The 12816-nt window shown below is 36.3% G+C and overlaps 1 protein-coding gene across 5 annotated transcripts in view; it reads left to right on the top strand.

Annotated features, from left to right (window-relative positions):
• LOC126823403 (muscle M-line assembly protein unc-89) overlaps positions 1 to 12816 on the top strand; it is an 80742-nt gene that overhangs the window by 13802 nt on the left and 54124 nt on the right. The gene's annotated exons all lie outside the window — the stretch shown is intronic.

Here is a 12816-nt window from a genome sequence, read left to right as displayed (position 1 = left end):
GTACGTGACAAGGAGTAGGGTCGCCTATCCAACCTCATGGGTTTTCTCCGGGTCCTCCGGTTTCCTCCCATACACTGCTAAAGACCCCTACGCGCAAGCGAATTATTTAAATGAAATTAAAATGTTAGTCCCCAAATGACCTAGTTTGTGTCGAGTGGACGTTAAACCCCATTTCTCTCTCTAACAGACATGAGAACTCCTCAATAAGGTCTATACATCTGTCACGTGAACTGTACGTACTAAAATTAGATCTTTTTCTAAAAAAAACCCGAACCTTTCGCTTTCTTAGAATAAAACGGACTTAGCCGAAAATAGAGATTCGTGCAATTGTATTTCCTCTTGAATCATTTCTCATACCATAAACCTATTTATTAATCCCGTGTTAAAATTCTGGCTTTTAGTGCGGCTGACATTTTCTTACGCTGCAGCAGATTCTCACACTATAGCAACAATTGTGCGAAACAGCGATACCGGTAACGCCCCTACCTGATATGCCTTCTCGTAGACTGAAACCGGTAGCAGAATACGTATTATTGTATAGACAAATGGTAAAGTTTACCAATAATAAACGAGAATTGTGTTTTCTACATACATTTATCTTACCAAATGATGTATTTTCTTTCACTTTAAGATAATAGATTAATCTCGTGTATAGATGAAGTGTTACTAAAAATAGACATTTGTTATATATACGAAGTTCAAGGGGAATTGTAATAGCTTCACAGTAAATGAGAAATGGTATTTGGTTTTCGGCAAAGGTTAAAGCATACCCTTTATCGTGTACGACGCCGATCTTGAAGAAATTTGAGAATTCACCATTATCAAATACGTGTTTCCATACGGGATATATGTGGTACATTGAAGCATGTATTGAGTCTTCTACAAAGATTAGGCATACCCTTTCTTGTGTACGACACCCACCCATTTGGAGCGCACACCATTATTGAATTCAATTCAAACCAATCTATGATTCATATATAAATTAAAATATATTAAGTATCCATACAGGTGTTTAAAAACACATTCAACGCATGCGTCCCCTTAACATGTCCCTTGACTGCAATATTAGTTGGATGTTAATTTGAAATGTAAAACTAATAGAAATGAAATGGGGTTTAACGTTCTACTGTTGTGCTCCGAAATGAAATGAAATGGGGGTTAACGCCCTTATACTGTTCTGCTCCGAACTGGGCTAATGAAGACGGGCATACGTCATACCGTGTGCTATTAGGGAAATTTTGCCCGGACAGCTGAACTACTTTATGGGAGATTCGATAACGAGTTGGCAGTTCTCACTATAATAATTAAAAACTAGATAACGTAAAGATAATTTGCTGAAAATTTCATTCAAATTGATCCACTATGAACCGAGAACAAAGCGAATGAAATTTCTGCCTAGACTCGGTCATCATTACTAAAGTCAGTACGATAAACAGCATAGTCTCGATTATCCAATTAATCGTTTAATCGAGAAGGAAAGTTATGCAGTAAATCGGCTCACAATCCACTTAAGATCGCAGGCTAGCGATGCCATCTAGAGTTGATTATGGTCTGGATAAGTTAATTAATGTCTAATCAATAATTTAGATAACATTTCAGGCCTAAAGAAAGACCTGCAATAGACAGATTTATCTCTTGCATAATGTATGTTTAACTGTTTGAATATATTTTGGCATACATGTTTATATAATGATTGACATTTGATCAGTGATATTTTCTATCGTTTGAATCATGCCCGTCTCTATTAATGACATTAACGCAGGGATATACCAAAATGCCAATAAATATTCACTTAAACACCATTCTTTTAAGACAACAGAATATATCTTGATCGTTCTGAATAATTGGCTATAGATTTGACATACACTAACTATTACTAGGTTAGAAATCTTACTAGGTAGGCATCTTGATTTTACTAAGGCTTGATTTATGAACCTAACAGATTTTCCTATCAAAAGAAACCAACACTGCAGCCAGTTCAGTATCAAAACCGAAAAGTATTATTTACTTAATCATCATTGCTTCAGGACAACAGATTATATCTTGATCGTTCTAAATATTTGGCTATAGATTTGGCACTAGGTTAGAGGTGGACATCTTGATCTTACTAGTGCTTGCAAGGCTCATAACAGTAGTAGTATAGTACTAGTAGTATTATATACAGGGGATAGATCATTGTTACCTTAAGGCGTTTCTGGCACGAAAACATAGCGCCATATTTTTTCCACGTGTCATGCGTGAGTTGTGACCTATTATTCGTCTTTCCGTTTGGCCAGTCCCAAATTTATCCTGTCTCCATCTGGACCAGTTTTACGCAGTTTTTATTAAAGAATGGTTATATGGTGGAATGTACTTTCATTGTATAGAAGCGACATTACTAGAGGTAGCTGGCATGCGGGTGAATTCCATCTAAATTGAGTGTTTGTCGATAGGTCACCCATATTTACAAAAAAATATCCATTGAGTAAGAAGAAAGTTTGGTGTGAGTCAGAGACGTTCTGCTGCGGCAGATGGTACAAAGTTGTTAGTTCGTGTTCTTTTAACATTTTAGAAAGAATACGGAATTTGATATTGTAAAACGTTCACATTAAACCAGTTTTGCGAAGAGTCAATGCTAGACTGTATGTAGTACTTAAGTAGTTTTGTTTCGTTTCTTTTTATTTTAAGTTCTCGCTTTAGCATACCACAAAGCAACCGAATGCGGAATTTGATATTGTAAAACATTCAGCCTAAACCAGTTTCGCGAAGAGTCAATGCTTGACTGTATGTAGTAATTAAGTAGTTTTGTTTCGTTTCTTTTTATTTTAAGTTCTCACTTTAGCTTACCACAAAGCAACCGATGAGATTTGTACATTATCGTGAGATATTCTAGTATGCCCGTAGACCAGTCTAAAGTATATTTATCTATGTTAGGACTCTTTAATTTGAAATGAAAATTAAAGTGGTTTCATGACTCCTCCACATCATCCAAAAAATAAATGTAATGTAATTAATATCATATTGTAAGTAACTTTCGACTCTCCTAATATATATCTAAGCACTGACCAACTTGAGTCAACTATTTAATATTGTACACATTTGCCCTCTTTTACAAAGTTTATTTTTGCTTTTAAAAACTGCAAATAAGCAGAAATAAAGAAATAATATACATATTTCTCAAAAAAAAAATAAATACAAAACTATGACAAACACAATGACTTTATTGATGTAGTAAAAAAACTTTATAAACGCACTTTGTATTTATCTTAAATAGAAACATTTTTAGCCATCTTCGATAATTTGAAAGTGACCTAGTTATTGTGGCATGAAAATCGGTCTGCATCCATCATAGCTATAATACACTTACCACTGAGTACGTTCTACGTTGAATGTCAAACAGTTCAAAAATATTTTAAACTCATAAATTCTCCATCATATGAAATTGGATAGTTTCTGTAAATTAAATTTGAAACGCGACTCTAACACGTTAAGCATCGTGCCAGTCTTTAGAATTCTAATACCGATTTCTACAGCCGTTTGAGCAGAGCAAATGTAATATTTATATTTTTAAGGAACAGTTTATAACCTTTCCGTGTAAGAATCTGTTTTAAACAATGTTTTATTCAATATGATTACAATCACACAACAGTACAATCTAAAGGATACGAAATGAAATGGGGTTTAACGTCCTACTGTTCTGCTCCTATTCTGGACTAATGAAGACGGACATACGCCATACGCCTACTCTTATATCGAATTCCAACTGCCAGGGATCTTTTACGTGCATTCCAATATATACACGGGACCTCGGTTTTCGTCTCATCCGAAGGACTAGACAGCTGTCCTTGCTTCCTGAGATGGTAGTTATTTTTTATTGGTGAAAATGAGAGTGAGAATTTACATATACCTTGGATAGATTAGTATATAATAATATACCCGAATCGATACAACCGTCGCCAATGACAAACACTCCAGTTCCTCTTGTTAGTATGTATCTGAAAAGTGGGTTTGCATTAAAGTCAATTTTGGATAGGGATTCTAGTCTGAAAAGAGGATGTGTATTAGGGCTAAAGTCCGAAAAGGGGGTATGCATAAGGACTAGAGTCTGAAAAGGGGTTATCTACAAGGATCAAAGTCTAAAGGGGTATAATAATATATAACAACCAAAATCTAAAGAGGGGATATGTATAACGAGGGGTTATGTATATGGATATTTATATGGACCAATGTGCAAAGAAGGGATATGTATAATAACGAGAGTCCAAAAACGGAACATTATGTATAAGGACCAGGGCCTAAAAGGGTTTATGTATAAGGACCAGAGCCTAAAAAGGGTTTATGTATAAAGATGGGTATGTATTTTAGCGTATACAGCTTGGATATGTATAAGGATAAGGGTATATATTTGTATAAGGACGAGGATACAGCTTAAACACGAATTTGTTATAGAATGGACCCAGTAAAGAAATAGAATCTGAGAGCCACACCCTATCTGTTATAAGTCTGGAGAAGTCATTACATATATATAATATACACCAGCTTTCTAACTAGAATATATATATATAGTTGGATATCAGTGAAAGACGTATAGTATGATAAAACAGATGTTGGACTAGATTGCTAAGCAAACTTTCAACTTTGGTTCAGGTTTATCATGAGCTAAATATTCCATAACGTACCGCCGTCTTCATTAACCCGGATGGAGCGGAAAAGTAGGACGTTAAAAGCCATTTCATTTCCTTGGACAATTGCGCATAAGGTGGAGGATAAGTTTAAAATTGGATTAAATCTTAACCTTTGGAGAAAAAGTCATGGTCTCCATCCCTGATATTTAAAGGGCAATGGCGGTACTTGTAATAATGAATCACAATTTTGAAATAATATGGCGCAAAATCGTGATATGACATCATAAATTTTAATCTTGGTGGCGAAATCTTATGCCGCCTGCTGTAAGTAGTTTGTTACAACCAGTGACTAATGACATAATTAGAGTAGTATGTTCCTGTATTTACGACAATCGTACAGGGGTTTTCTTAATATGAAACACGTCTTAAGACCAAGTGCATGACAGGCACCGATTCATGATTTCCGAACAATTAGCCTATATCGAGGTTTTTTAAACTGATAAAAAAAATCTGAACTCACGCTATTGTTAATTTTGAATACAACATGGCAGAGCTATTAGCACATGGTTCCTGTATTTACGACAACCCTCTCTGTGGTCGGGAAGGGTGTAAACTACTCGAGTTTGTTCCGACTACAAAAAATATTGACCTCATGTAAATAAAAAATAGTAGTTTAGTATTTGAGTACCCATGTTGTTGGCTCGCTCCTGGGGCTAGATATAGTTGCCATATGCTATTAGTCATTTGCAGTTACCATCAGAACATATAGGTCATAGGTCACGGCATAAAGGCATTTGTATTCCAGTATACATCTGCAGAGAATACATACATCTACAGCAGGCTATCAGTTCTAACCTATACATGTTTTTCTTCGAAACCTGATACACGCGTACATGTGCGGTTATAATAACCATGTATCTTAATATTTGAGATATTTCAATTTAAAATACATAATGAATATTATATCTCATCACATTAAAAAAAAATACATTTCTTATCTAATGGAAAATATAGCTTACATTTCAAATATTTTTTTTTTAACTCTGATAATAATTATGGTGGAATTTGTATATCTTAAATATCTTAATCATTTAGTGAAAGATACCTCAATAGCTGTTTTGTTTTAGCCGTATTTTTTTATATCTCTACCCTATAGTTGTCAGTTGTTAGAACTAAGATACAATTTGTTCGACTTTTCTTTACAAAAATTCCAACTTTGTGACCTTATTAAAAAAGACTATTTATAATATCGGTTTAATGACCATGTGTTACAGTAGCAAGGGTGGCTTGGCAGCAGACTGAATACACGGACATTGAGATTTCGTTCGAATGAAGGGGCAAACACATCCTAGCTCTGACATGATCACATGATCTACATAAATATTATGGTTATGATAAAAGTTCGAATGATATACAATATTAACATGTAGGGTCGGGTTAATCTTGCGTGGGCCCCTGACTGAAAATTTAATTGGGGCCAGGGCATCAATGTAAAGGGGCATATTCAGGTCATGGTCCGCCAAACTCACACACATATGCAATGTGTATGTCAGTATGGTAGATAAATAGACAGTCCCTTTAATATTTGTCCCGCAGCCCAGTCAACCCGCTCCCATTACATCTGGTCCCGTTGAGAGGTAAGACACCTCTTTGTTTGAGCTGCTATAATGTAGCAGTTATTGAATGAATCGTGCCAGATTTATTATAGTAAATGAAAAAGGTTAATGTTGTAGGAAAGACTCACAGAAAACATTAACATACATTTAAATTTTCAGTTTCTATGTGTGTTTTCCCAAATTCTAGGGTATTATCAAGTGCCTGGATAACAGGGTCCACAAACTTGCATAGCTCACAGCATCCTCGGTATCCCCTGGGTCCATTCATGGGGTATTCACAAATTCAAATTACCTGCCCTTGATGATTTCATTGGCTACGTAGTTTGACTACGAAACAATCACAAAACGGTTTACATACCAGAATTATCGTCACAGTTTACGTTACAGCAGCTTTTAAGCTTGGTTGTGAGAAAGTTTGCAATTTAATATCCAAAGAAGTGACATCCACACAAAAAGAGGTCCTTAGTTTACAACAACTAATCGGCGACCTTATTCGCAACAAAATGCGAAATATTATCGGTTTATCCAAGTTTTTGATTGGTAGTCAAAATTAGCACAATTGTCAAGGGCGGATAATTGAACTATGTGTCTCCCCTGTGAATGAACAGGGGGGGGGGGGGTTGCGGAGCAGAACGGGTAGAGGCCACTGGGGATACCGAGGATGAAATTATAGTCGTCAGTGATGGTCGTGATTATTCAACAGAATAATGCCTTAAATAAGTTACAGAAAAACTAAAGAAATCACTTTGACCAGTTATTTTGAGCTGAAACTTTCAGACAAGCGATTGGAGATATTTCTTTACATGTTGGTGTTTAGTTTTATATACTTAAACTTAATTTTATCAACGAGAACCACATGAAATCTGGGACCGCTCCTCTAATGTGGAATTAGCAAGTTTCATTACAGCTGCAACGTTTGATAAACCATGATGTACGTATTGTATATTTCTTAGTTCGGGTGAAGTGCGAGGTTATAGCCACTTGAAAAAGCTTGATATATACTCAACACTATAGAATCCAAATTTCTAAACTTGAAATCGTATAGGCACCTTGTTTAGATTGTATATTTACGTGTTTTGTTGGGTAACACCCAAAATCGTTTTCAAGCAATTTACTGTCGATATTTCATAAATATTAAACTAATAGCGTTTAGTAAAATTTAATAGATCGTATTCCTATGATATAACCACACCGTCTTCATTAGCCCAGTCGGTGCAGAAAAGTAGGACGTTAGACCCCATTTTATTTCATTTCAGATATTAATGGGAGAGAGAAAGATATGGGGTTTAACGTCCACTCGGCACAAACTAGCTCATTTCGGGATAAACATATGGTTTAATTTTATTTCAATGTTCTGCTTGCGCGTAGGGGGACCCGGAGAAAACCCACGTGGTTGAACTGGCGACCCTAGCTACTCCTTGTCACGTATAGCCCAGTTATTAATTTATGAGACTGGAATTTCTACAAGGATCCAAAGAATTGCTACCATCAAGCAATTTACTGTAGGTACATCATATCATAATATAAATAACCCACATTTACAACTTGTTAAAACAAATAGACGAGACATGTGAAGAGGTTAAAGTGGAAGTGAAAGTAGTATTAGATGAGTGTACACCAAAGATATTGTTTTGGAATGATAAGTGTGTATTATTATACATATAAAGATTTGCTGTTGTAATGACCCTCTTACCCTAGCCCTCCTGGATAAACGAGAAACGTGGATTAAACCTGTGGAAAATAAAGTTCCATCGTTATATATAGTTACTATCACCAAGTCCCTTTGGGGGTATTTGGACAAAGTATTGTAAAAGTTCGAGAGTTCCACCTAAAGATAAGCTAGTTGCTTTCTTGTAATTGTAAAGAGATAGGTGGCAATCAATGCTTTATCTTGGTCTAGATCACATAGCCCGAATTTAACCCCGTGGACCAAGGTTACTATCAGAGGGTCCCTTAAAAAGGTTGGACAAAGTATTGAAAAGTTCACGTGTGTCACATAGTTGCTCTAGGTGTGGTTTTTAGGATGACCATCAATGCTTTATTTTAAGCCCTAATTTATGTTGGCACTATATAACAGTCATAGCAATTTATCCAAACTGAAGATAAATACCATCTTTATAACTATGTACACACTGTTTTTATCTAATAACCACCGAGTCCGAATTAAGACCCGTTGACCAATAAGGTTCAATGTTAAGGTTACTATCATGCGATCCCCTTTGAAATAGTTGGACAAAGTATTGAAAAGTTCACGTGTATCACATAGGTGCTCTAATTGTGGTTTTAAGGATGGAGATCAGTGCTGTATTTTAAGCCCTAATTTATGTTGGTACCGTGCAACAGCCATAGCAATCTGTAAAACCACGTAACGTACACACTGTATTTATCTAATAATATGCAATTGTAAATTAGCCTACAGAGTGTTTAAACTACTCAAGTTATAAACAATGTGAATAAACAATGATCAGCGATTGTTATGTAATGTATTTTCAAGGCTGCAGCAGTTCGTATCAGATGGATCCATCATGGTGGAATAATTACATAACTACACCAATAATGTGTACGTTAATTATTTAATTAGAGAAAGAGAACTACAGGATAAATGGCATAATTAATTAGGACATTATTTTTAAATCAGATAATTATCTCACTTATTTTGCATTAGTCAACACAAATATATTAATTGCTTTTGTTTGACTTAATCGAGTGGGGGCCATTGTGGCTCAGTAGGTGTGGTAGGCTAATGGGTGTTGGCCTAGAAATTTCCTCGAAATAAGTGGAGAGCGAAATAAGTGTTGACCATAGCGCTGCTCCGGGACAAAAATGTCCCTCATAGTAATAATAATGACAAGTCCATTTATATCGCGCTAATTCCACATATAGTCGTGCCCATAGCGCTACAAAAATATAATCACGCTTCCAAATATTTCTCAAATAAGTTTGTTTTTAATCTGGATTTAAAATAGAGAATTCCACCAATTGGCAGTAACAACACCAAAGTTGTTGAGTATACAGTATATTTTTGGACAACAATGATGTTCTTCGTACTTGATCTCAGATAAGATGGCACTACGCAGTACACACATTGATATATAATAGACATCAGTTTGAAGTCAATCCTCGCTTGAATTGGAAGCCAGTGAAGTGCTTTGTTTTGCATGCGTCGCAGTACAATGCATGGCATAACATCAAACAAAAGTAAAACGTAAAACCCTATTTCATTCCATTTCTAAATCAAAGCCAAGCAAACCTGATTATATCCTTAATTAAATTAAAATATTGAGCTCGAATTGAACTGAACTACCAATAATCTGTCCACCTTCCTGACTTGACATAACCCGGGGTTCACTAATACCATTCTGTTACCAGATAAAACCTAGCCGTAATTTCGTATACAGTTGTCCAATTTCAAAGATCTTTTAAAAATGTTATGGAAAATCAGACCAAAGCACTTGATAAAACGTTATCACATGTAACAGGAAATGCTTTGAAATTTAATACAAATTGATCTCATTTTAAAGATGATTATATCTACGTGATAAAATGAAATATTTACTAATTTTCATCTATCAAATCAACCATCAGCGTGTCTAACTGATTAACTCGACAAATTAACATTCCATTAACATGAATGTCAGACCCGAACAGCTTACATAAATCTTTACCAGTGATGATTTTAAGAAATTCTAAACGGTGCAAGCTTGTTCCGCCATTACACACATCAACCGATGTTTATAAATATCTTAGAAAATATTTTGGGTGGGATCTCTAAGCATCTTTCTCAAATACGAAAAATTAAATGAAATGGGGTTTAACGTTCTACTGTTTTGCTCCGAACTGGGCTAATGAAGACGGGCATACGCCATACAATGCGCTATGAGGGAAATTTTGCCCGGGCAGCGGCACTGCGGCCTACTCTTATATCGAATTTCAACTGTCAAGGGATCTATTACGTCCACGGGACCTAGGTTTTTTGTCCCATCGAACGACTAGACAGCTGTCCTGGTCAGGGCCTCCGTCCTGCATCACTGACAAGGGGGAACCACGCCCAAATACGAAACAGTCACAGAATTGAGTTGAAAAAAGTCATATCTGATATAATATTTAATCGAAAGTTGTCGTTACCAGATATCAATGTTTCTGACTTGAGCGACCTATTTGGACGCTACAAAAAGGCATAAAGACTTCAGAATTTTAACGACAATTTTAAAAATTGGCCATTGAATAATTAAAATCCATGAACTCAAATTTATTGATGTAACCAAATGCCTGTTGGTTGTGTTCCAGAAAATGACCTCGTTTGACATTTTGTGCCCGGAAATCCCGAGTAATGGTCAGATATTTGATTGTGGTTCCATAACATTCATCATTTGCAATGAACCTTGTCAATTTGTCTTTAGTGAAATGTACTGGATTCGCTTGTTTAAATAGTCTTATTGCCAGACCGGATACTTTATACCTATGACGTAGTATTTTGTACCCTTGTCTAGGAAGATTTCAAGAGAGAACTTATTAAGAGCTATCAGGTTTATTAACATTAGGTTGAAGTGAAGTACTTCCAGCAGGTGCACTCGTTTAGACGAGGAAATGTTTGGCCACACGGAGAAAGCTGTAGAATTTATTTGATAATCCTGTGCTTCAAAATATATATTTATTTCCTTTTCACTTTTTTGAGTTTTTAAAGGTTTAATTGTCAAGCTTTTCGATTAATCATTTCAAAGAGTTTGTTTACATCGAGGGTACTACATCTTAATTAAGGAAATTCGCCATAGCTGGATGAATGTCATTGGGCGGGAGGGGGGGGGACTTATGTCGACTTTGCAACTCAAAGCAACTAGTTACAGTCAGTTACAATTGTGCTTATGTCGATCATATCAGCAACTGAGAGTAACCGAATCCGGAGCAACCGAATTCGACTCGGAACTGATAGCGATTGCAAGTAACACGCGACTGTTAATTTATTCATCACGTGATCAAGAAAAACATTTTAACTTTAACTTCAATCACATGCACGATGTTTTGTTTGAAATTTCAAAACTCAAATATTTGGAACTAAAAGCGTTTGAACAGCTCAACCGAGTACTTTTGGTTTTTAATTTAGTCTTTTTTCTGAAGAAATAAGAAGATAATTTTAACAGGTGATCCAGGAGAACAGGAAATCAAATTGATGTTGCTTAAAGGGCGAAATATTCATGAAATTATTGAGATTATTTGTCAACACAAAACCGATCATGACACACACTAGGTTAGCCAGAACAATATAACGTTTACGCCCTTTTTCGAGTTTTGCATTTGCGAATTGTCGCTAGTGTTGCTATTTTGAGTGAAGCCCGTATGACTGCAGTCTCGGAACTGTACGGTGTGTTCCCAGGATCCATTTACTTGCTTTGACGGTGTTCAATGGCCATGTGTAATGTGTGTTGTACGCGGGATTGTCTTCCGAGGTTTTTTTTTGGGCGCCGCGGTTATCCCACCATTACTTGGTATCCCCAGTGGCATCGTTCCATTCTACCCCACTAACCCCTGTGTCCATTCATGGGGTATTCACGAATGCAAGCTACTATGGACTATGTGTCTCTCCCGTGAATGGACCGAGGGGTTAGTGGGGATAACGAGGATGACTATTGATGTGTGTTAGGGAAGCAAGGAAGATATCTGACAAAGTACAACCAGTCGTTGCCCAAACTGTGATCCAACGACTGAAATGTACCTTTAATAATTTTTATCAGCACAGGTGTGACCTCATATTCCTGAAGCAATGGCCCGAGAAATCCCTCTGGCCATTGCTGGATTTGCTTCTGATACTTGCGCTTTTGAGGGAAGGTGACTATTCTTCCCATTCAATCAAATCTATCCCCAAGCACAGCAACATGACAGCCCTTCGTTTAATTTGGGGTCTTCACTAAAACTTTGGACAGTGATTTAAGGTATTAAGAAAGGTGAAGGTTTTGTTCGTCTCAAAACAGTATTGTTTACATTATATCCGCGTTGAGTCATAATTTGGAACAAGAATTTGCTTTCTTTACAGCAGTGAGGAGTGGGATTAGCTCTAATCAAACAAAACACTGCTAGGAGTATGGCGTGACCTGGTTGTACTTGGCATAAAAAAAACAAATTTGTTCCAATAAACACACTTGCATAAGGTTGACCCAATTCGTTTCAGTTGTCCAATACCCCTACAGTAACACAATTTGTATATATGGCAGACTGACCCTCCCCATATCCAATGTGTAACTTGTTAAATATGATTCAGACCCTGCGCAGGAATTTGATCATGTGTTGGACATGTTGATATGGACTGTAAACAATATCTATATTGTAATATTTCTTAACAAATATATAGTTTACATGTTTTGGTGATAAACTAAAGCAAATGTTATACTAGTACATGTGTATTATTGTTTTATTGGCCTCAGACCTGACAAGGACTGTGTAGTGGTTCGGATGGGACGACAAACCGAGGTCCCGTGGCATTTTGTCGTGCACGTAAAAGAACTCTTGACAGATGGAATTCAAAATAAGAGTAGGCCCCAGGATAAAAGATAAGTGTTCAATTGTCTTTTGAGAATCAATCTCCATGGTATCTTCTGGTTGCT

This window comes from Patella vulgata, chromosome 6 (assembly GCF_932274485.2).
Source record: "Patella vulgata chromosome 6, xgPatVulg1.2, whole genome shotgun sequence".
Lineage (NCBI taxonomy): Eukaryota > Metazoa > Mollusca > Gastropoda > Patellidae > Patella > Patella vulgata.
Note: the sequence above shows the minus strand (reverse complement) of the source record. Positions and strands in the feature narration are given on the sequence as shown.